Source organism: Coenobita brevimanus, chromosome 110, assembly GCF_032717465.1.
Source record: "Coenobita brevimanus isolate Jiangsu-jjx chromosome 110, ASM3271746v2, whole genome shotgun sequence".
Classification (NCBI taxonomy): Eukaryota; Metazoa; Arthropoda; class Malacostraca; order Decapoda; family Coenobitidae; genus Coenobita; species Coenobita brevimanus.
The window spans coordinates 953,906-980,690 of record NC_137063.1 but is presented as its reverse complement, the minus strand read 5'-3'; positions in this window follow the sequence as shown (position 1 = coordinate 980,690).

Genomic DNA, 26,785 nt, shown 5'->3' with positions numbered 1-26,785 from the left:
GAACTTGGAGAGCGAGGAGTAGGAATGTGCAAGCTAATGGCAGGAACGAAGAGTGTGCTGGAGTGGGTGTGTGAGAGTTCAAGTGTGTGTAAGATGGAGTGTGTGAGGGTGTGTACGAATGCGGTTGACAGGTGAAGGAAGCGAACTAAGAAGTAAAAATGTAGGAATGTGTGAGTGAAAGACAGGAACCTAGAGTGTGTAGGGTGAGCGTGTGGGGAATTCAAGCGTGTGTGTGTTTGTATGTGTGTGTTTTGGAGAGTGTGCGTGGGTGCAAATGTGCGTGGGCAAGAGACAAAGGAGGAGAACTAGGAAGCAAAATGTAAGAACGTGCGAATAAGAGACAGGAATCAAGAGACAAAGTACATGCCCTCAAACTCAGTCTTTCCACTCCATTGGTCCTGAATGAGGGCAGGAGGCGGTAATGGATCAGAAGTTCAGAGAGAGAAGGAGCGTGGGTGGAGGAAGAGTAGAACGGAGAGGAGAGAAAGCAGGGAAAGGATGAGGGGACGTGAAGGGAAACAGAACGTCTGGGAAGGAGAGAAAGTAAGAGGAGAAATGAAGGAAGACTTGAATAATGAGGAGATGAAGAAGAGAACGTAGATGAAAAAAAAAGTAATATGGAGAGCAGAGGAGAAAGATGAACGGTGGTGGAGGAACAGCAGAATGGAGAGAACTGAAAAAAAAAAAATGAAGGAGAAGAGGAAATGCATCACTAACTGCACACGCCACTTGAGGATAGAGATGGTATGAAATATGAAAAGAAATATTATTGATAACTTAATAGGAAAAGAGCAAAATAGACGAAGAACTTTAGGAGAGGGAAAAGAATAAATGGTAATATAAGAACGAGGATCAAAGCTGAGAGAAAAATGAAAACAGATAGACGTGGAAAAGAAAAACAGGATGAATTACACTGAGTATTTCGGGAAAATGAAAGAGGAGATATTGTAAGAAAAAGAATAACACAAGAACAGAAAAGCAAGACAGAGTAATCATGGAATGAAGAAGTGGAGGACTTGGCATGAGAAAAAAGGAACTATATAGATGAGAAATTATAAATGTGATGGAAATGAACCAATATGAAAAGAATGGTACAGTAGAATGAATAAAGGGACCTAAAAAGGATTGAGTACCAGTAATTTGGGTAAAGTACACAGTCAATAGGAAGAGAAGGCGATAAACTATAAGGAAGCAATGGAAGAGAAGATATAATACGTAAAGGATGGGCACTGAAAAAAGGGAAAGGAAAACGTCCAAAACAGTGCTAAATACGAAGGGGAAAGAAATGAATGGATTGCAAGACGTAGGCAAGCTTTAGCAAGAAACAGAAGAAAAGAGATAGAACTCAATAGAAGGGCATAAAAACAGCAAACGAAAAAGTCCAGAAGAGCTTAATACGTAGGAAAAATAAGATGAGTTGCAAGCTGGAGACTAGTTTTGGGAAGCCATAGAAGAGAGATAAAGCTTACTGGATGGAGATACCCGTAAAAATAAGGGGGGTGGGGAAGTCCAGAAGCGCTAAATACGTGATGGGAAGAAGGGGATGGGTCGCAAGGTATAGGTTAGGAAAAGCAAAGATAGGTTACTTGACTGAGAGAAGGGATCGAGGATGAAGCGAAGCAGGAAGAGACGTGACCTTTGCGATAAATGAACAGATTTCCCCCATGACTAAAATAACTATGAATTTTGAGCTCATAGCCTAAGGAAAGGTCAAGGTAATTTAACCCCTTGACTAAGATAACACTTTCTCTTAATTAGTGCCATTTCCAGACGATTTTATTCAGCTTACGAATGACCTTTAGTGCTGAAGGAGTTAATGAAGGCTTTATTTAACCTCTGCAGTACGAAAAATCTCTCCTAAGATGCATTAAATTGTCTTAAGATAGTAAATATAAAGGGTAAACATAAGTCGCCGCAGGTAAGGGGCTAAGAGGGTTGGTTGTGATGTGATGTGCTGGCAACCCTCCCTTCCAGATCCACTCAGCATCCTCTCCACCGCACTCCTTCACACAGGGGTGGATGATAGTGTAACTGGAAGCATACTGGCCCGCAGCCGAGAAGTCCTGGGTTCGATTCCCGGTCCGGCTATGAATGGGTCTGCTTGCACTGAAAGACCTAAATCATAAAAAGGGACCTAGAGCGTAAATTGGATGGTTGCGCCTCGAAGTCAGGGGAAAATCTAGACCTAACTGAAATTGTATGTCTGTCGCAATCACTCTCTTGGTGCCGATGGTTGCAATGCTTCAGTAAATATTGCACTTTTCTTATCATTACAGTAAATTAAGTCACGTCACATGGAGGCGATTTGTTTGTGGCCACCCCTTACGGGATTAAGGCGTCTGGCAATAGATAAATAGAAGTTACGTCAATACTTTATATGTCTCCAAGAAGTTAATCATAAGGTAATAACAATCCATTTAACTGTGCAATTACATTTTTATATTATATATCCCTTGTGTCTGAGGAGTATGTGTGGAGTGACGCGTATGGATCGGGTGCGAAATGATGAAGTGCGAAGGAGAACTGGAGTTGTTCAGGAGATGGCTGGTAGAGTTGAGCAGAGGGTGTTGCGATGGTTTGGGCATATGGAGAGAATGGATAATGAGCGATTGGTGAAAAAGATAACTAGATCTGATGTGAGAGGTGTAAGGCTGAGAGGAAGACCACGAATAGGATGGATGGATAGTGTGAAGAGAGCGCTGGATGCGAGAGGGATGTCTGTCGAGCAAGGAAGAGTGGCTGTGCGTGACAGAAATAAATGGAGAGAAATTGTGAATAAATAAGTGATGACGGAGCCCTGAGGGGATATTCTCCCGCATTTGGTCTGATCAGCTAGTCAGGTCAGGTGCGGGTAAGGGGATGGGTATGTTATGATGTGGCAGGGGTAAACCAGCTCTGCTGTCGGGCCCTGCTGCGGATGTCACTGATTGCATTGCGCAGTTGACCCTTGTGCGGTGTGGTGCGGTGAGGATCTGTCCGTTCTCCCCTTTGGGGCTAAGATGTGAATGAATGTGTTTAAATGGATGAGTAAATGGAGAGTGTGTCGTCCTGTCTCGGCTACCTCCCTTTCCTTGGGGGAAGCAGCCTAGGTATATAGATAGATAGATAGAACTTTAAAATAAGAACAAAAATGGAGAAAGAAAAGAGGAAATATAATTACAATAAACAGTTCTTTGGCTCCCAGGATCATGTAATTAGATATTGGCCCGTGTGGAAATTTAGTTCTGCCTCCCTCTTATTCGCACATACTAAAGCCGTGTTTCCTGCGAAGAAGGGTCCAAGAGGGGCCAAAACTGTTCTAGCTTCGGAGTAAACACAATTTGCATGTGGCTGTAATTATTCCCTGCAGGATAGTGTAAGTACAGAGTTGTAAGAGAGAGAGAGAGAGAGAGAGAGAGGATATCAGCATAGAACAAACAAGAACACACACACACACACACACACACACACACACACACACATACGTCGCAGACACAAGAATACCCAAGATAGCAGAACAGACTAAAACACACACACACACACACACACACACACACACACACACACACACACACACATACACACACACATACGTCGCAGACACAAGAATACCCAAGATAGCAGAACAGACTAAAACACACACACACACACACACACACACACACACACACACACACACACACACACACACACACACACACACACACACACACACACACACACACACACACACAGAAGACTCCTGAGTAAGCCCCAGACTTTTTCGTGGGCTGAGTGGAGAAAATGTGTGTTGCGTGTAATAAAAGAGAGAGTCTAGTGGAGCGTCTCAGGGGGCAACTTCCTCCAACTCATTCACGGCAGCTCTGAACAGGTCGAGTCAGCGCTGTGTTCCTGGCGGGGGGAATACTGAGGCGGTGTGTGTGTGTGTGTGTGTGTGTGTGTGTGTGTGTGTGAGAGAGAGAGAGAGAGAGAGAGAGAGAGAGAGAGAGAGTAGGAGAGAAGATGAGAGTGGAAAAATTAGTGATTGAAAGAAGATGAATGAGGACACTGGAGAGAGAGAGAGAGAGAGAGAGAGAGAGAGAGAGAGAGAGAGAGAGAGAGAGAGAGAGAGAGAATAACCCACTCTCAGTTCACCAACACCGATAAAATAAAAATAATGGGGTTTTTGCTATCAGGAGAGTTAAATAATTATGCACAAAGCTCTCACTTAAACTCCAGTCCATTATATATATATTACATTATCGCTATAACACAAAATACGTATATCTTGCCGCGTATCTAGAAATAAAAATAAATCAACGATCAGTTTATTTGTCATCGTAGCAGAGGCTGGTTGTATAACAGTGAAAATTTTGACACTTCCAGCATTAACAGTGATTTCGTGAAGGTGATTTCTACCCATCTATCTATCTGTAGCCCGACGTCCCAGTCCCGCAAAGAGTGGCCGCAGACAAAACGCCTCCAAGTCGCTCTCTCATCCACCATTTGACTGCCCTCACCCCAACTCACTCCCCCCTCCCTCATATGTGATTTGATTATTAAAACACCTGTTCTAACCTGGTCTGGAAGGCGTCTTTGATATTGCGCTATTGTTGTCTCAAAATGGCTTTCTCCAGCTTAGCCTTTTTACTGCTGTTGGTGTCAATCTAACAAACTTGGTAGAAGAACTGAAAGCAATATTCCTTGAGCTATCGAGTATGTCAGCTATTTTTGGCCATCCTCCCCTCACCATCCACGCTGTCATACGATATTCATAGATATTCAGATACAGCATATATTCGATTATATTCGTATACGTTGATAATATGACTATTTTTATGTGACAGTTTTCTAGATATTTCTGAACGGTATTATTCATTTTAATTGCAATATCTCGTCACTGCATGCAATAAAAAATTTGTATTTATTCTCAGAAGATCCAGGTCCCATTTCATTTACCATCTGTCTGCCTGGGAACTGAGGGAAAAGCTCAGAAATGCAATAATTACCATCCTCTCACATGATAATATTTGTATTTACATTTCGATCGACAATTACTGCAATTTTTTTTTTTATCTTTTACGTGGCCCATACCCCTACTGACAGAAAATTCGCCTAAAAAAAAAAAATGGGGATTTATTTGTAGAGTTGTCAATCTGTCCTCGATTAGTGGCAATTGGAAGAGATTGCTGCTGCTTATAGATTTTGTTCACACACACACACACACACACACACACACACACACACACACACACACACACACACGCCGAACAACACAATACCCCGCTCTTGTCATTGCGAGCGAGGGTGTAAATAAGTAAGTGAGGGGTGTACAAGTGAGGAGTTTAACAGGAAAAGAGTAAGGCAGGTGAGGGGTAAGGCAGGTGAGGGTTGAGGCAGGTGAGGGGTAAGGCAAGTGAGGGGTGAGGCAGGTGAGCGGTAAGGCAGGTGAGGGGTTAGGCAGGTGAGGAGTGAGGCAGGTGATGGGTGCAACAGATGAGAGGTAAGGCAGGTGAGGGGTGAGGCAGATGAGGAGTGAGGCAGGTGAGGGATGAGGCAGATGAGTGAGGCAGGTGATAGGTGAGGTAGTATGGGGTGAGACAAGTGTTGGGTAAGGCAGGTGAGAAAGGTAAGACACTAGTTATGAGGGTGAAGAGAGAGGCAGGTAAGGAGGTTTGTCAGGAAGGACTGTGAAGACGAGGGGAGAGGTAAGTGAAGATAAAGAGAAGGGGGAGATGGTTGGTGATAATGAGTGAATTAAGAGATTACACAGGGAGTGGTGGAAGACGGAATATACCATTAGGAAGCTTAATATGTCAGGATTTCTGCTGGGGACAGTGAATGGCAGTGTCTTAAGGCGTCAAGAAATACGCCTTAAGATCCACCTAAGACTTTATGGTCACATACAAGAGCTACCCAACACTTTAACGTGGTATTTATAAACGGTCCAATTAACACTTTTAAGATCGTATTCATAAAGATCCAAGGATTTACTCATAAGGGATGCAACCAACGTTTTAAGGTTGTATTTATAAAGGATCCACCTAGCACTTTAAGTTTGTATTCACAAAAGATCCACCCAACGCTTAAAGGTCGCATTCACAAAGGATCTCAGCCAATATTCGTGATAAATAAATAACCATTGTCGTGAATCATCTTCAGGAATCACTATTTTCCTCGTATTTCTTCATGTCAATATCCCCTCTAGTTTAGTTGCGTGCATTTTTTTTCGCATTAATATTCACTTGCTTTGTAGTTAAGTGCTTAGTAGATGTATTAATGTAGATAAAAGAATATACGTGCAATTTTATACACAACGTATGCCTAGAAATGTCTGCAAATATCATCTCTCGTCGTAAAGAGGTTGATATGAAATTGGACAAAACGGAGAAGTCAGCTAGATACAAGGACAACATTTCGGACTTTGGCGAGACACAGGTATATTTCTTGTGTTGACTTTAATATTGAAGGGGTTAATTTTAGCCTGGACAAAATTCACTGGGGTGGATCATAAACTTGGTCAAAACTAAGTGGGGTTGGCCAGACATAGGGACAGAATATAATGTGTAAGCTTCTCCAACCAAAGGGGTTGATACGAGTCTGGACAGAAGTCAGTGAGGTTGGCCAGGAACAGGAAGAAAATAAACGGAGACACTAGCCTGAATTATGGACAAAACTGAGAGGCTGGCCAAAAAACAAGGACAGAACACCATGGTATTGACTAGACACAGCTACAGACATTTATTAAAGTGGTTGGAATGAGCTTAGCCAATACCCTAGTTGAGCTGGCCAGACAGACAAAATCGGAAGAGTACCTTAAAAAGAATATCAGTGGGGGATGACCAAACACAGGGACAAAACTAAATGAGACTGGACTAAACTCTGCGGGGGGTTGGCCAGAGTCAGAGAACCAGCAAAAGTTGAGACCCAAACTGCCTGAAATTGTTGTCAGGAGCGATAATGAGCACACCCAGGCAGGAAGTGATCACCGCCCTGCTAATTAACACAGGTGGGCCAGGTGGGGAGAGAGAGAGAGAGAGAGAGAGGGGAGGGGGGAGTGGAAGGAGGAGAGGGAGAGAGGGGAAGAGAGGGAGAGAGAATGCACAACAAAAAATGGATGTTGGATTTTGCATAATTGAACTGCACAACAGAAGACTGAAAGTCAGCCTGACACTTTTCATCTGCATTCATCGGCCCACTAGACCAAATGTCATAACCTTTGCAAATCCTTGACCACTGGCTAGAAAAAAAAAAGAAAAAAGACGAGGGACACCTTTGATAGGCGCACCCACCTCTGCAGTATTTTAAAGAGAAAGAAGTGTTATATTACTGGTTAAGCGGCCAACTACTATTTTTTTTACATCTGGGTGCAGCAAAAATCAATGTTAATTAAAACTGAAAATAATAGGAGTAAACCAAATTAATGTATATCGTACTAGGAGGAACAGGAGTAATTTAAACGGAATAAGAAATATCATGTAGAGATCCTCGTTTAACCCTCTCATTGTCGGGGTAACTCCAGTGTTTTAATCCAGCTATCGCCAAACTACTTCTGTCAGCTGAGAGCGAGTCGTAAAAATCTGAGAGGGCTAATATTGCCTCTCTTAACCCCTTCATCGTCGATACAACTCTTGCATTCTATTTCAGCTAACACCAGACGATTATATTCAGCTGAGAAGGAATCATAGGAACACAGACGCAAAAGAAGTTAACTGCTTCGACATAATAACACCTTTTTATCTTATATTTCCTACCAATAATTTTTCCTGAATGAAGATAGTGTGAAGAGAGCAAGGGTAAAAGGCAATTATATACGACTCCTTTGCAGAGAAAAGATGAAGGCAGTGATGGTGAGGGTGTGGGTAATTCCTCTAGATTCAGACAGTTATTTGAGAAACCTGCGATGAGAATTAGGAACATATGCCTAGTCTGCCTCCCTACTGGATCCTCTCTTTACTTTAGCATACAGCATAACCACACCTAATGCTTACGTTGTTCCCAGAATTTACGTGAGAAAATGGGGGCTTCCATACTTCATCTCCATTTCATTTTTACTTCTTTCACTACATACGCAATCTCCATCTCATTTTTAATCCCTTTACGACGATCGTGTCTTTAGTTTCTAATTAAAGTTGAGACAGTTCAGGACACTCTTTCTGAACTATAGAGGTTATAAATGGCTATAGTTAACCCTTTCATTACGACGTGGTGCTCCTAAGTCAGCGTCTAAGTGTTGGTTCATCTTTCCTTCTAAGTTTATTAGGACTAATCCCACTAATCCCTGGCCTCTGATCATCTGTAGCTATGGATTAACTATGGATTAACTGGTCATGGCTGCGTTAACGTCTACTCCAGGCCAAGAGATGTTAAGAATCTAATTATGATCAGTATCCCTTTAGTCACATAGATTTGGAAGGTAGGACACACACACACACACACACACACACACACACACACACACACACACACACACACACACACACACAGACTCTCTCTCTCTCTCTCTCTCTCTCTCTCTCTCTCTCAAATTTCTCCACTGTCAATAACCTCTTCCCAGTCCCTCCAACAAGCTAACAGTGCAAGAAATGCTATCTGAGAGGTGCTAGATTGTTACTAATTTCGAGCAGGGAAGAGATCGGGGAGGTGAATTTCTAACAGTCTTCACCAATATTCCATAAAACCCACCGATCCCCCTAATACCATAATTAAAGCCCTAAATTACTATAAGACAACCCTAGTATGTATTTAGTATGGACGGAGGGTATTAGTGCAGAAAGGGTGACATGTAAAATTATACCACGGAAGAAGACTGTTGAGCTCCAGGGAAAGGGTTGTCTAGTTTATATCCAGAGACGGAAATATGAAAGTAGAATAATGGGGAAAAAAAAATTACCTGCCCCACCTCATCTCACCTAACCTCATCCACCCCACCAAGTTGGGTTATGTGTGAGTTTTGATTATTTTCCGCCATTGGCTGATTACATTACACTGAATTATCTTCCTCAGTCTAGGGGTTTTCGTAGCAATTTCGGCATTCTTTTTTCCTGTTTATAACCTTAAGATAATCCAGTCACTGTAATAGCATCAGATTCCATGATACTCCCTTGATGGGATTTATGGATTATGGAACAGCAATCGATTCAGCTTAAACTGGATTTGCATTTGTGGTGAGACTAGATCAGAGGGAACAGAAGATATTTGCATTAATTTTTCGAGGGATATTCACAGAGAAGGTACAGCTGCCATAAAACTTAATAACAAAGCCAGCCAAACATTATAATAAACAGAAATATAGAGTAAGACAGCAGACAAAATTTTACAAGAGACATTCACCGCTAAACTCGAAAAAGATTGTCAGTATTTTGACTTGAGATGGGATAAGGATAAACTTAGTGGTGAATGACTGAACGATCATTTATTTGCTGACGACATGGATCTTTTCAGTGCATATTAACCCACTCATAGTCAAGGCAAAGCAAGATTTCTACATAGGGCCACGTTATTTTATTTAGCTGAGGGTGATGCATAGGTGCCTAGGAATGTTCAGAACCACCAGTGAACATACTTAGATCATTGGTATTATAGAGGCTATCAAAAATTATGGTGACCTGGAGTGAAAAGAAGAGGAAGACTGAGAACAAGATGGAGAGGTTAAATCTATAAGAATGCTAGGGTGGAAAGGAAGGGTAAAGACTTGTAAAGGTCAGGGTAGGGAACGATGGGAGGGGCTCTTGTCTGAGAGTGACCTTACAGGACGATGATGTCGATGGTGAAGGCGACGAAAATGATGGCCTCGATGAAGATGATGATGGTGAAAATGAAGACAGTGACGACGATTATAAAAACTGGGATGATGACGAAACGACGATAATGAAGGCGACGATATTGCTGGTAATGTTGATGATGATTATGATGATGATGATGATGATAATGACAACGACGATGAAGATGATGATAATGACGTTGATGATGATGGTAATAACGATAGCTGCGGTAAATAAAAAGATGCTGAAGATGTTAATTATAACGATGATGACAATGGCACCGATGAAGACGACGATAACGATGATGATGATGATGATGATGATGATGATGATGAAAACGAATGCAAAGGTAAACATAAAGATGATGAAGATGATGACGACGACGATGATGACAATAGCACCGATGAAGACGACGACGACGACGATGATGATGATGATGATGGTGATGATGATGATGATGACCCCTTCCCTCCCCAGTCGTGGAACCAAGCGAGGCGGGGTGGTAATGAGAAGAAATATCCATCATATTATCCGCTAATTGGCTCATTAGAACTCGCACAGAAAGAGGTTGCCAATAATTAATTACCCGCATATCATGTGTATTGCTCACACACACACACACACACACACACACACACACACACACACACACACACACCTCTCTCTCTCTCTCTCTCTCTCTCTCTCTCTCTCTCTCTCTCTCTGTTTGATAATAAGGGGTGTTTCCCTCTGCGTTGTTACAGTTTCCTTATAACACTATCAATTTTAACACTTCATTAAGCTCTGAAACGCCCACTTTGTTTGGTATGTGTATGTTTGTGTTTTTCATTTTATTCATAGTATCTTGTAAACACCTGCTTCTGCTTCTTTCCAATTCGTTTAAATCCTTTCGTCGGATTCATCAGTTTAGCAATGACACACTTGGGGTGTAACAAGAAATAATTTTTGTACAAGGAAAGGCATAGTATAGGTCTTTCAATGACTCTACAGTACATATAAAGACACCGTAGATGACTGACTACCAAATCCTTAGCCTCATCCTGCAGGAAAACATGAAAACTGTCCTGGCCAGCTGAGGAAACTGCAATAAATGTGGAGACAAGGGCAGTGACGAATTTCCTGGTTACTGTGATACCAGGCTAAGGACGTATTATGTACATATGATCAAACTGGCCGAAAATATTAACTCGTATTCTTTTTAATGCATGAGAGAAGGAACCCAAGGCCAGAAACTCTCAAGACTGATCCCTCCAAGAAAAAGCAAAAACAAGAGAAGAGAGCCAAATTCAAGACCAACTTTATCCATGGCTTCGACGGACATTTGATATCTAAAAAAAAAGGCATCGAAAATAATTAGAATCAGCCAATGTATACGAAATTTTGATCCAAGAACAGACGAATTTCTGAAAACCTATCTAAAAGTCTACCAAATATGCCTTCTGAGTTGAGCCCCTGGGATGTGATATTTTGCAGCACTGATTTATTTAACCAGGACTGAATGCCATACGAGATAAATTCAACTGAAAGAAGATTGGCACTGATCAGAACATGCTGGAGAAGGGAGATGAACCCCTTGAAGACGCTGATGTAGGTGATAGAGGAGGGTCCGTCAATCCATTTCCTCAGCGATTTATTTTGTGCATTGACCTTAGCTTCTGACTGTTATGCACATCGACTTAAAATCGACATAGTTTGCATCAGTGGTATATTAAAAGATACTGAGGTGTAACGTGAAGAATAAATCGCCCAGGAAAAGGTGTTACGGAATATGTTACTTAGAGAATGACCATTAGTGTATTATTGCTCCTTTTTTTTTTTTGTGGAGGGGGAAGAAGGATCTCTCTAAGTGAAGGAGTTAATGAAGGCTATATTTAACTCTCAGTTCAGAAAATCTCTCAAACACACACACACACACACACACACACACACACACACACACACACACACACACACAAGAAGTAGCAGGAATTACTATACTCTTTTCACCTTGACTGGGCCCAGGTATTCGTCCTTCTGTAGCTTATTTCACGTAGCTCTGTGGCAGAAAAAGACAGTGCTACGACTCTCCTTCCACAGCGCTTCTTTGTGACTAGCATCATGTCCTCTGTTAATCTTTTGTCACAGCTCAGCACTCAAGATAGAATGATGGCAATTTAGGCAAAGTTGGAGGAAAACGGGTATAGCTTGCTGAGTACCAGACTGCCAATTATTATTATTATTATTATTTTTTTTTTGGTATGGTATGATTTGTCAGCTGATTAAATGCATCTTTAGTTTGCTGGATTAATTGCCAAACTTTAAATACCTGAGCAAATGTTGATTGAGGTGGCTGAGGTAATTTTCAACATTGCTGGGTCTCTTAGATGTCGCTGACCTGAAGGAAAACGTTTAACAGAGCCGAAGAAAGTAAAGGCGGTATTTCACAGCTAAACGTTTAAAGAATTTAGAGAAATGGGGATCTGCATTTCTCCCAAGACGTAACATTAGGCAGGGCAAGAAACACATATATAATCCTAGCCCTCTCAGCCTCCCACTTCCTTATCTCGTTTCTCCTCCTCTCTTTTTCCCCTCCTGCCCTCCCCACCCTCTCCCCGCCCTCCCCACTACAGCCCCAGCGTCTCCTCCGTGGCTGATTTACGACGTCGTGGTAAAATTACTAATATAAAGAAATACGGCAGAAGTTGTGACACGGGGCTATGAATCACGACCGCCATGTGTCTCGCCGGCCTTAGTTCTTACTTTGCCTTCTCTTTCCCTCGCTCCTCTTACTCACGCGCCTCTTGTAATATTTTCCTCTTACATTTCCTACGCTGGAGAGGGACGCCTTCATGTGGTGGCAACGGTATAGCTAGGCGGGTCACCTGTCTGGGTATACAAGCGTCCCTCGACCACTTCCCCATCCCCCAAGAGGAGAATGGTGGACTAAGGAGGAGGGACAACTTGAGCCTGCACTCCACGGGGTTCACGTTTCGGATGAACCTGGGGCTACTACTACTACTACTACTACTACTACTACTACTACTACCACCACCACCACCACATTTCCTATCCTTACACTCCACAACACTCTTATACTGCTCATTAACACCTTACGCTGACACTCGCTACTCTTACGCACCCTGTCTAATATTCTTTCATGTCCTCCCCTCACTCATCTGGATCTTACACTCTACCTAACACTTCCTCACGCGATTCTTGCAATACCTTCCTCTTACATTACTTTCTATTGTTCATTCTCTCCCTTTTTTTTTCACCTGCGATTCATATATTACTATTTTTTTTTTATTATTTATATTTAGGAGGGTCTCTTTTAAGCCTAATATAAATACCTGGCCTTAGTCGAAATAAAATACGAATTATGTCCTCAGCCTGAATGGGTTAAGGGGGATTATATGGCTTTAAGGTGTTAATAAAGGCGTCATCGGGCGGAAGGGGTTAAAGCATTGGGATAATAGAGAGCAAAACTTTAATGGCAAACCCTGAGAGAGAGACAGACAGACAGACAGACAGACAGACAGACAGAGACAGAGACAGACAGGCAAACAGAGACAGAGACAGAGACAGACAGGCAAACAGAGACAGAGACAGAGACAGACAGATACACACACACACACACACACACACACACGCACGCACACGGGAATGAGGGCAGGTTGAACAGCAAGCAGAACGAGCGAAGATAAAGTTTCTGTAGCACAGGAGGAAATAGAAAAGCGGGAGTTAAGGAGTTGAGAAAACCTTTAGGAGGGGGAAGGAACAAAATGAAGAAAGTTTTACCTCGAGAACTGGTTGACAATTTTTGGTATTTGGATCGTGGTGACAATTTGCTGGTATAGGAGTCACCACCACATGTTGAAGGAGGAGGAGGAGGAGGAGGAAGAGGAAGAGGGGGGAGGAGGAGGAGGTGGAAGAGGAAGAGGAGGAAGAGGAAGAAAAGGAGGAGGAGGATGGGAAGGAGAATGTAGAGGGGGAACAGGAGGACGAGGAGGAGGAGGGATAGGAGGGGAGATGTGGAGGTGATAAAAGAGGGATGGAGAATCTGAAGAAAGAGGAGTAGGAGGAGCAGAATTAGGGAAGAAGGAGGAGGAATAGGAGGAAGAGAAGGAGGGGGAGAAGGAGGAGGAGGAGGAGTAGAGACACATACCCTCTCCCAGCTTAGGAATATTAACCAGCAGGGGAGTTTGTTAGGCAGAAGAGGAGAAATATTAGCCCTCGGGGAAATTGTTAGGCAGAAGAGGTGAAATATTAACCGGACAGGGGTAATTGCTAGTCAGAAGAGGCGAAATATTAACCAGGCAAAGGAAATTGTTAGGCAGAAGAGATGAAATATTAACCAGACAAGGGAAATTATTAGGCAGAGGAAGGGAAATATTAACCAGACAAGGGAAATTGCTAGGCAGAAAAGGTGAAATATTAACCAAACGTGGGAAATTATTAGGCAGAAGAGGGGGAATATTAACCAGGCAGGGGAAATTGTTAGACAGAGGAGGAAAAATATAAACCGAGCTTTTTTCCCCAACTGTAGATTACAATAGAATAACGCAATCCCTGTAAAAAAAAATCATATGCATTGTCTCTTGACCGCTCACAGTGCTTTCTCTGTTCTAAATAAATTTCAGTGTTCATCTTCTATGCATACACGTGTTTTAAGTCACTGTTTTTCTCGACCATCAACCCTCCTCTGTCTGTCGGGATTTTGGAAGCTTAGAAAGGTAAATGGAGATTGTTGTTATATTAAAAGTTAAAGTGTGTGTAGTAAGAGAGAGAGAGAGAGAGAGAGAGAGAGAAAGGAGAATTACCTCTTTTCATACCAGATACGTCTCCTACCAAACACACTCCTACCTATCCCACCCAAACTCTAACGCTAAACAGATCAGGCTGGATTTCACACACTATTCTGAACAACAGTATTTCCCCCTAATGTGGAGAAACGAACCTTTGTAAATATACGAATGTTGTAGCTTATTCAGGGCAGCTCCAGAAGGTACATGTTAAACCGTGGATGCACACACACACACACACACACACACACACACACACACACACACACACACACACACACACACACACACACACACACACACACACACACACACACACACACACACACACACACACACACACACCATGCGGGAACAAAGATAAACATAGAGGAAGGAAGTTCTCTCTGCCTGACACCCTCCTCCCATCCACCCATCCATCTCCCCTCTCTCCCCTCCCCTCCGTCCTCCCTGCCCTTCCCCTTCTCTCCACTCCCCTCCCCTCCCCTCCCTACCTCGTCAGCTATGCAAATGACTCGTGTGTGATGTCGACCATTATTATTAATCTAATTTTTGCGTACATGATATCCTACGTCATTGACTATCTTTTAATATGCATCTATAATCTAACTGTTCGAGACCCAGTAACCTTGTCAAAGCAAAACAAGGAAAAGAAACAGGGAAATAGGGGAAGTATAACCGTCAGATAGTGTGCTTAGAGGAGAGATCTAATGCTTTGACAATTTTGGGAACATTACCAGGCGCTTTACTGAAAAAAAAAAAAAAAAAGTTTGGAGGATATATACCCATAGCTGGATTTTAAAAAATTTTGCTAGGGATATCAATAACAGGCTTCTCCAAATGTGAAAATAATTCTTCCTACTTGAACATTTTAAACATTGTAAAGCGCCATGATATCAAGACACATAAACTCTATTTATTATAAAGCTACAACTTGGAGTATACCCAATATGTGATAAAGATATATGGACACTACTGAGGGATTATTTTTGGAAACAGTATGCCAGATGTCTTCCTGATGCAAAGATTATAATTATTCTGAGCTGTGATAAAGTAATGGTTAGGCACAAATGGTCCTATGCAAAGAATCATCATTTAATCCCACAAGAAAAATTTCCCTCCTCAAGAAAACACAGCAGCCTAAGTGCACAGGATCCATTACTATTTCTTCCTGTTCGTTTCCCTATCCACCGCCTCCATTATAGAGTGTGAGGGAAATACATCAGGAGTTTGTCACCGATGCAAGAGTCAGCAACCAGAATGAACTAGCTCCCTGGATTCCACCAACTCATGCCTGTCCTAGACTTATTTGCCCACTCTGCTGCACACATCATCAAACGAATCCACAAGCAACACAGATTCCTAGGACTGCACACATGGCACACAGTCAGCAAGTGAGCCAGCTTCACCGTCAGTGGCTTTGATCACTTGGCGCGTGGCGTAACAGGCATTGGTCAGTGTTGGTGCGTCCACTGAGATTATACAGCCTAGGGAACAGCATCTTCCTGGTTCCGTCTAAAGATAAATTGCAGTTGTCGAAGCACAGTGGGAATCACATGGTTACTAATACGTGTCTCAGATGGCTTGACTTTTCCGCTAAATATTCGTCAAACTGAAGGAAGATACTTATTTCTCTGTGCATGAAACTCCGTATGATTTTTCGGTCTCGTGTCGTTGTGATTATTTTCTCTGATAAGCTAAGGAAATAAGTCTCAGGTGCACATATTATTCCCTCACACCTGTATGTGTTTAAATTTTAGAAGGGAAACTTGCTGCCTTCGAGGACAATGACTAGGGCTCACCAACTCACTCCGGATATTTTACCTTTGCTGAGAAAACCTGGGCTTCAAGTGGATTATTTTTGTATGCTCTTCAACATCCATTGTAGGGTTTGCGAGAGGGATATGTTCATTGCATGTCTGGAAACGTTTGCTTGACATAAACCTATTATTTCACTTCATTTCTTCCCGTCCTTTCCTTGGCATTTTTCGTCCTGTAAATAAATGATATAAATTGATTCTTCTTGCAAGTTAAGCTATTTCTGCATGTGACATTTGACTGTGATGCACATTGATTCTCCAACTCGATTATCTTGTTTGCATTCGTAGAGTCAAGGCAACGCATTTATTGTTTATTACTGTTTATATATTTATTTTGTATTGAAGTACTATAAGTTATCGAAAAATTACATATTCAAGGGGACAGATTTCAGGACTATTGTACTTTTTACATTTTACAATCAAATAATTAAATCATAAAATCTCTTAAGCTTCCATATAGGTGAGAAAAGGCATCGTTGCATTATGTCAACAATTCCCGTAGTACCTGAGTTAAATCATAAGCCTGCAGTCCACTGGGTTCACGTTTCAGATGAACCCTTGTCTACACTCAGTCAGACCAGCGCATCGTCACGCAACTTTGTCCCTCATATTATTAATAGATATAAATACAGGAGAACATCATGACGTAATAATTCGCTAATTGAGAGGTGTTACGAAGAGTCTTACGGCAACGAGAATACTGTCCCAGACCGACATCCGCCGTATTACGTATTTCAGTTTGCGTCGGGTAATTGTATATACACACAAATACGCACGGAATTTTGTTAATACGTTGCTGTGTTGCCGAGAGGAACTATTTTCGTGATAAAGAGAAGTGGATTTAGAGGAGGTGTGAGGTTTGTCTATCCCGCACATTATCTGATGGAAATAACTTACACAGGTTTGCTGAGTGATGGTGAGTAAATAACATATGCTTCCTTCTTGGATGTGAATATTTTATGACTGAAAGCAAACGTACATATATAGCTAATGTATATTTGTAGGCGATATGTTTGTCGCCACCCCATACGGGATGAAAGCGTCTGGCAGTAGATAGATAGATAGTCCAGAAACGTTCATACACGATTTCACATCTTACACCATCCCATCCCCCATTCACATACTTGCACACATACATAAACACAAATACACTCATCCATACAAGCATATACATACATACATTACATACTTATTCACCTATTACCAGCATACACTCTGTCCCTCCCATCCCCTTCATTCACACACGTGCACACATACATATACACAAATACACGCATACATACAAACATATGCATACATACATTACATACTTATTCACCTGTTACCAGCATACACTCTGTCCCAGTCCAACACCCGCACCTAAGCATGTATTGTCGCTCAGAATTTATAAACTGATCCATTTGGCTAGTTTGTTATCCTCATTCGTGGCTCTGACGGACTCTGTGTTGTTCTGTATTTACCTCTGGCTACTCTAATCATCCATCTTTTAGTTCTAATATAAATTCAGAAATTAGGAAGATATTTGCCTGGGCTGCTATAGACGGTTGTAGGGAATGTGGTTGGTTGGTTTGTGTCTGTATATATTTTTGCTGTTGTAAGAGAGAGAGAGAGAGAGAGAGAGAGAGAGAGACTGCATACCTAACAAACATGCTTTCATCCCCAGCTTAATGTCGCCACGTATAACATCTATTATCTTTTTTAATATAATATCGTAGCACAATTCATGTAATTATTTTTAAAAAGCCAACTTATTGATGAATTTTAAGAAGCAGGAAAATCTTAAGTTACCTCGTAGGGATTTGGATACCTGCATACAAATCTTGGTATACAAATGATAATAATAATAATAATAATAATAATAATAATAATAATTGTAATAATAATGCAAATAGCAACAACGAAAACAGCAATAACAACAGTAAGAATAATCATGACGAAGACAATAACAACAGTAATAGTAGTAGTAGTTGTAGTAGTAGTAGTAGTGGTAGTAGCAGTAGTAGTAGTAGCAGTAGTAGTAGTAGTAGTAGTAGTAATAATAATAATAATAATAATAATAATAACACTACCTAAATAAGTAAAAATAAAAACTCAGTCCTTTATCCTTCACCCAATGTTGTGTTGCAGCTCCAGCATTGATCACTAAACCACATTACTGATCAATCATGCAAAACTCAGCCGCAACAAAATCCTAGGCCATCCATTTCACATTTTTCGGCCGGCTTCGTCAGCGAAAAAATAAATAAAAAATAAAAATGTGTCAAGAGTGGCGTAGTGTATTGTGGGTGAATGAATAATGGTGTGTTATTCATGGAGCCACTCGAGAGGGTGTGTGTGAATAGTGAAAAAGTGTAGCCAATATTGAGTTATGACACAGAATCTAATGTAATAATAATAATAACAACAACAATGACAGCAACAAGAATAATAATGATGATGACGACGACGACAATAATAATGATAATGATAACTATAATAATAATAATAAAAATAGTAATAATAATGATAATAACAACACCAGCGAATAAGTATCATTACATATGTACTGATAAATCTTTTTTTTTTTTTTTTAATCTATTCAACCATTTATTATTGTCTTTCACCACATGATGCTTCGTGAAGGGCTAGAAGCATATTAATCCCTTCAGCACAAGGACTTGAGGTTGCGGGACTCACTGGCCCTTCTATTCATTGTCTGAGTGAAAATAAATATTCAAGTAAAAATAAAATATAGAAACAGCAGATCCATCGCGGAGAAGCATTAAACATGAGACCTGGATTGCAAGTCAGATTACACACACACACACACACACACACACACACACACCATATACTTTTCTTACCAATCATCTGGCTTAATTTTCCCGGCATACGCGTCTACACTGTTTTTATTTTTTCATGTTTTCTTCCCCATGATTTTTCCTGAATTGGCCTGGCTTGGATGTCATTGGTCCTGTTACTCAATTTTCTCAGCAGTGATTCTCTCTCTCTCTCTCTCTCTCTCTCTCTCTCTCTCTCTCTCTCTCTCTCTCTCTCTCTCTCTCTCTCTTAGCATTTTGTTTTCCATATATACCCCTACATTAATCCCAGGTATATTCCTTTTTTTTTTTTTTTTTCGTTTTCCATAAGCAACCTTTTCGCTTATTTTTTTTCCGCCATAACGATCAATAATACTATGGTAGGTGTGTGTTGTCTGAATAGCTTAAGCAAAAATTTTCGCATTCCATAACTGCGCAAGCCACACTTTCCTCAAATGGATTCCCCAGTTTGTCCGTATGTTTAGTCACAATTGTTGAGTGGGGTGGGGCTGGTGGGAACTAAGGTGCAAGAAGAGTGGTTGTGCAGTACTTAATCATTATATCCTTTTTGCACCTGAGAATATTTGTGGAGAACCTTCTTAAACCTCACAAGTTTTCCCAGTAATCTTAGCACTCAAGGATCGCGCAAAAGTGACATCCCACAAACGCCAGCTTCATAGTTTGGTCAAGCATGTTAGTTTGTAGTTTACATCAAGTACAACTCACGGCCTCAGTACTTTCGTTTAAGTATACGACCATGCGTTTCACAATGACGAGAATTGTATAAATGAAAAAAATTACTACCTGAGAAGGATCCGAGGATGAGATGGAGAGATGGGGTGGAGAGGTATATGAGAGAGGGGGGTGTGAGTTGGGAGCAGGGGAGTGAAATGGCGGGGGACAGGGCGACTTGGAGGCGATTTGTTTGTGGCCACCCCAAACGGGATTGAGGCGTCTGGCAATAGATAGATAGATAGATAGAAGGATCCAAGTCGGGCCCAAACTGTTGCATCTTCTCAATAAACACATTTTTCATACGTGGGTAAAACTCTCCCATATCACAATGTTTATTTATTTTTTTTTATCATGCTTTCGTTACCAACTATTTTGTATAATTTCTCCAGCAAACACGTCAACCATATGTTTCCATTTTTCACCTTTCCCTTACCAATTATTTTACTTAATTTATCAGGCAGGCAATACACGTCCACTTTATTGCTTTATTTCTCATGGTTCTTTATATTTCATTTTACCATTGCCCTTCTGCCTCATGTATGCTTTCGAAATTTTGCGAAAAATTGTACACACTCAATTTGCAGTCTGGCGCTTTACACATATTTGGAGTAATTTCTGCTCACTGCCCCCTTACTCACACCCGTCCCTCCTCTCTTACTCCCCCTTACTCCCCCCCTCACCTCCCTTATGCCCCCTCACTCCTCGGCCCATATTTATAAAGGATCCTAACTAATTTACTGGATAAAGTCTCAGTAACAGTTAATTATTTCAATTTCACATGTTTTTGAACTTTAATATTCAGATAATTTCGTTTTTACCATTTTTGCATTTCAACGATCAGATCGCATTTTTTGTGTGTTTTTCGTGTTTTTTCGTGCAGTTTCGTGTTTTCGTGTTTTTCCATGTTTTTCCGTGTTTTTTTTCGCGTTTATTCGTTTTTTTTTTTTTTGACATTATTATTTGAAATATTTTGATTTGATGAAATATTTGATAGATATGTTAGTGTAGAAAGAAGTCTATGAAACAATCTCACACACAGTTTAGATGAATTTACGTAATATACGGTCTCTCTCTCTCTCTCTCTCTCTCTCTCTCTAAATATATATCAACTCCTCCTCTGATGTTCATTTTGGTGTGAGTGTGTGTGTGTGTGTGTGTGTGTGTGTGTGTGTGTGTGTGTGTGTGTGTGTGATTAGGTTGTACCATATAAAATAGCACACGAACGAAGACGAAACTGTGTGTGTGTGTGTGTGTGTGTGTGTGTGTGTGTGTGTGTGTGTGTGTGTGTGTGTGTGTGTGTGATTAGGTTGTACCATAAAAAATAGCACACGAACGAAGACGAAACTCTGTGTGTGTGTGTGTGTGTGTGTGTGTGTGTGTGTGTGTGTGTGTGTGTGTGTGTGTGTGTGTGTGTGTGTGTGTGTGTGGAGGGAAGCAGCTTACATCAAATAAGCGTCTTAACTGCGGTCAACCTCTGCAGTATATATACAGTAGAGAGAGAGAGAAGCTCCAGAACGGGGAGGCTGGGGTTGTCTCACGGAAATGATAGGGTCACATAAACTTGCTTAATATAGCGCTGGTAAAAATATATACAGTTTGTCCTCGCTAGATATTATCCAAAGTAGTAGTAGTAGCAGTAGTAGTAGTAGTGGGACTTTTCTCTCTGGTGAGGACAGATTTTCCCTTCATCAATCTCTTCTCCCCGAGTTTGCTCTCCCATTGATAAAAAAAATCTGTGGAGACAGGAGAAAAATATAATATAAAAGGACATGACCTTACTGAAGGGGTTAATGATAGCTAAAAAAAAACATCTATTATATATAAATTTTCGAGCTTAGGAACACACACACACACACACACACACACACACACACACACACACACACACTATATTTCACATCTTAAATCTCCTCACAACAACCCAGATTGGGATTAATAACTATGTATACTTACCTCTTTATTGGTTTATATTTTTTCCTCTTCATGTATTCATCTATCTATCTTTCCGGTCTGTCTATCAGCAGGTCTAGCCACTATCTCTTTACCTGTGCCAACCTCTCCTCTCTATATTTATCTTTTTTCTTATCAATATATTCATCTATTTGTCTTTCTGTTTTGTCAGTCTGCCTGTACATCTAAATATCTAAAATAATATATATATATATATATATATATATATATATATATATATATATATATATATATATATATATATATATACTTCCATTAATCTATCAGTATATCCGCACACTTCGCAGTAACTATTTATGAACGCAAAAAATCCACGTCTAAGCAATATTTGGGTTATTTAGTTCATTTGCTTGTAATTTGCGTTCACTGATTGTTGGTAAATATTCCTCAGTATTTCTCATCCATGACCAAATATTTTCCTGTGCTTCCAAATACCAGAGCTTCTAAGTATATAACCATGTCCAGGCAATATAGGTGCGTGCGTTCCTTTGTACATTTGAGTGAGATTTGCGTGCGGTCCCCTGCGTGCGTGTGTTGGCAAAGATTGGTATGTTTGTAAATATTTTTCTAGTATCTGTATATTTATAAATTTCCTTGTACTTCGAAATACCAGTCCAGCCAAGTACTGCGGCCATGGAATATACGTGCGTGCGTTCCTTAGTGTATTGAGTGAGATTTGCGTGCAGCGGCCCCGTGTGCGTGTGTTGGTGAGCTGATTGGCGTGTTTGTGGCAGAGAACGTGACCATCAGAACGTATTCACACTTTATCTGCACCATAATTTGGACATGACGCTCTCCACTGGCCAGCTTTACCAGTACTCTCTCTCTCTCTCTCTCTCTCTCTCTCTCTCTCTCTCTCTCTCTCCCTCAAACACGAGTAATGAAAGCATACAAATAATTATAACTGCGAGGAATTTATGCCTCTTGACTGCGTAAGTTAATCAAAAGGGACTTCAGCATTTTAAAGAAGGAAGATTGTGCTACCATAGGACAGAAAGAATTAATATACACATGGTAACTGTGGTATTAATGAAGGTGGTGGTGATGGCTGTTGTGATGATGTTGGTGTGATGATACTGGTAGTGATGAATGTGAAAGTGATGATGGTGGTAATGTGATATTTTTTCTTCTTTACCTAGGAAAATTGGTGGCAGGTGTTGCTCTTCTCTCTTCCTATTTCTCCCAGCTTTCCTGTCGCTTTTTATTACTTTTCTTTCCACTTCAGGTGACTCTACATTGAGTGACAGGCCTAATGGCTTACTGTAACACAGGAAACTATTTACAACGTTGGGTGGTAACCATATAATGAAAAATAGGATGATATTAGCCTGCTATGGAGTCACTGTTAACTGGGTGGAGAGACGCAAATGCGGCGTCCATCCTGAAACCAAGCCTCCACGCTTTTCCCCGTGCCTCACTGTGGCGAGATGTTGTTTGCTGCAGGGAGACATCGATTTGCAACACGGGGTTGCTCAACGGGAACAATATATGAAAATTAATTATTGCCCAGTGGCACACCTCCACCTTGATCAGGTTTTAGGCAGGGTATGACACTCCGCAGGCCAGCTAATCTGAGGGTGTGGCTGCCAGGACTCCGGGGCACTGTCGGTATGCATGGCCATAGCTTTTTACCTGGGCAACCCCGAGTACCCTTCCAAATACAATATATATATCAAAGTATTGAGTCAGATCTGGGGTTTTAACAATGGACAAGCGCTGAAGTTGGACGAGAAGTTTATCCATTTCCATTCCTGCAATAATAATTCTGGGGCAGTAGCGGTGGGCCTGCCAGATCCGCCCTTCACCCGTTGAGTTATTCACGAGGAGCTCAACGGGAAGGAATAATATGTAAGTTAATCGACAATGTGAAAATATAATACTTTTTATATCTTTTATATGTAAATAACATATTCGAAAAAAATCTGTCTATCTATCTGTCTATCAATCTATCTATCTATCTATACAGAGAGAGAGAGAGAGAGAGAGAGAGAGAGAGAGAGAGAGAGCTTTCCTTTCAACATTAACACACTTCCCTCAGTAACAAAGAGGGGGTGTGTGCTGAAAGGGTAAGAGAACCGAAGAGAAAGTAAGAGCCAACACCAATATTAATTCCAGCAGCCGTAGCAACTCAGGAAGCCATAACAAAGGTGAAGGAGGGGGTGTAGAGAGTGTGCCGTAATTATAACCTGCCGTGAATATAACCTGGAGTACGAAAACGCGGTGTATTTGGGTGTACCCGGACTACTGCACGCCTCATTGCTCCTCTGCATGTGGTTATTATGACTGTAATTTCCGGCACAAGCGGTATGCATTGCTCTCTTGGTCGTGGGACTCAAAGCTATTACTAATGTTTTAAATTTGATGTTCCTATGAATGATAATGGCTGCACAATACTGAAGGAAGCAGCTGCAGTGAAGAAGCTACATTAACACTAGATTTGTCTTAGGTCTTTTGCGATTAAACAAAGCGTTAGCACGATTACTGAAGAAGATTGGAAAATGTCTCTAGACTCTCGTTAAAGCTACGCTAATACGCTGAAGAATATACGAGTCATATAAACAAATAATATACCACTGTTTCTGATCTCACAAGATATCATATGCAGTAAAGAAAGGAAAACCTGCGAGCAGAATACCCAAGTAGAAAAATGGCATCCAGTTCAGTGTGAGCAACTGCAAATGACACAGAATTGCAAACGTATTTCATAAGAACGATTTCTTTTAACGACAGATAAAGATAAAACCCTTAATTCAACAAACTGGGACATTAATAACTATCTCTCATGAAGGAAAACCGTGCTCATGAGAGTAACACAGATCAAACTTGTGGCCGGGACGGATCAAACTAGTCACCATAAGGGCAACAGGACTGAAACTCTTGCTGATCTTTTGTTTATCTCCAAAGGCATGGAACTGACCGTATTCCAGCATATTCTTTCGATCATTTTTTCCTCTGTCTTTTACCATTCACCTTACAAAGTTATTCACATTATTAGTATCATTTAACCCCTTTCCTTAGCGATTTATTTTTTGCATATGGTTGGTTAATATCCGTTTATACGTTATTTATGGAGAGTATGGAGATGTTTGCAGGATTTGTATAACACAGAGGAGGATTGTAAGGAGTAATAATCAAACTAAATCGCTTAGGAAAAGGTGTTAGGGAGCCTGCTGCATTTTGTATAAACTATTGACGGCGGAAGATTTTACTGTCATCATGAGGAACTAACCACACACACACACACACACACACACACACACACACACACACACACACACACACACACACACACCATCACGACTCATTTTTGGCCTATATTAAAGAACGTATTTTATTCTAGTTCACGACGGACGATTGTATTCAACTCAGAGAACATTAAAAGGGACAAAGAGTTTAAGGAAAGAAATTATCAGAGCTAGTTCTAGAGTAGCAAAACACACACACACACACACACACACACACACACACACACACACACACACACACACACACACACACACACACACACACACACACACGAAGTCGCATCAAGCTAGAGGGGGAAAAAATACATTACTCATTTTACTTCAGGATTATCGCTTGTGTCTTTTGAAAAATTGTCTCATATCTGTCCCAAAGTTTTCTTGTTAAACTTGTTCCAATGTATTATTTATTTTTCTTTCTTTTTTTCCTACTCACCTCCTGGGTCTGTGAAAATTGCTGGTAAAATTGAGCTTTAAAACAAGAGGCTTTGAGGGTGAGAATCAAATGGGTGTGAATTATGAAACTGAGGTAGTTGTCAAATGATGCTGAAGTTGGTAAGAGGAACCAGGTGTGTGTGTGTGTGTGTGTGTGTGTGTGTGTGTGTGTGTGTGTGTGTTTGTGAGAGAGAGAGAGAGAGAGAGAGAGAGAGAGAGAGAGAGAGAGACTAGGTGAATATAATTTTCTAGTGTTAACCAGAATTAGGTAATTGAATTTTCTAAGTGAATTTAAAGACTCAGTTGTAATCAAGGGACTTATAACAGCACAAAGAACATCAAAACAGCAGACTGGATTGATGTACCAGTGTATATGGCTAAAAATACCAAACACAGCGGTCACAGGAAACGCGTCAGGGAGGGGAAGGCTTGTTAGTCACTCAGTGTGCAAATCTGAGACACCTTCATTTGCAATCAACACTCCCTTCAAGAAAAGTAAATAAGTAAATAAATAAGATAAATGATAATGGAGGCTTAGGATTAATGATTACTGACAGTACGAAGGGTTAATAAGGTAGATAATAAGCTTCTATTCAGGGCGAATTTTCCTTTGCAATACGACACGCATTAAGCGAATTTGCATCCCAGTTCCCACCCCTCTGCTGTTGGGTGTGGTGGTGTATAGGGACGCCTTCACGTGATGGCACCGATTTCACTGAGCGGCTCCACTGCCTGGTTACACAAACGTCCCTCGTTTCCCTCCCTATTCCGCCTAAAGGAGGATGATAGTCTACAGATGGGTTATTTCAGGTTCACGTACATGTGTGCTTTGGTTGGCAACTACAACTACAACAATAATAACAACACCAACAACTACTGCTACTACTACTACTATTATGACTACTACTACTACTACTACTACTATTGTTAGTGAGGGCAAGGCGGAAACGAACTTTGTCTAACAGTCTTACCTGCCTAGGAATCGAAAATAAGGTCTTCCAGCTACGACTCCCTCTCCCCCTGCCCCTTTAAACTCTGTGGGGAGGGGGAGGAAGGAGGGAGTGTTCTGGTGGGGAGGGGAAGGGAGGAGGGATGCTCCAGGGGGGGGAGAAGGGAAGGGGGATGCTGGGTGGGGAGGGGGAGAGGGGAGACAGGAGGGTGGGCAAGAACACAGCATCTGTTTCACTCCCTCGCTAATGTTGCCCAGGAAATAACATCGTCAACAGGGAGGTCGTTGTGAGGAGGAGAAGCAGGGAGGATGGGACGGGCAGGAGGGCAATG